This window comes from Etheostoma spectabile, chromosome 22, assembly GCF_008692095.1.
Source record: "Etheostoma spectabile isolate EspeVRDwgs_2016 chromosome 22, UIUC_Espe_1.0, whole genome shotgun sequence".
NCBI classification, from domain to species: domain Eukaryota; kingdom Metazoa; phylum Chordata; class Actinopteri; order Perciformes; family Percidae; genus Etheostoma; species Etheostoma spectabile.
In genome coordinates, this window is record NC_045754.1 from 17,084,429 (window position 1) to 17,084,649 (window position 221).

A 221-nucleotide genomic window follows, 5' to 3' on the forward strand; every position below is an offset into this window, starting at 1 on the left:
TGTGTGTGTGTGTGTGTGTCTGTGTGATCCCGGCATTAATATGTGTGTATGCGCGTGTTATCATCTCTGCTTGTAGGAATAAACGACACTGATGTGTCTCTGCGGGGAGCTTATAGAGAATCACTTACCTCTGTGCTCTTACTGTAGCGTAGCAATGAATGACTCAGTTATTCTCTCTGCATAGTATTAGGAAAGGACAGGAAACATTAAATGGAATCATG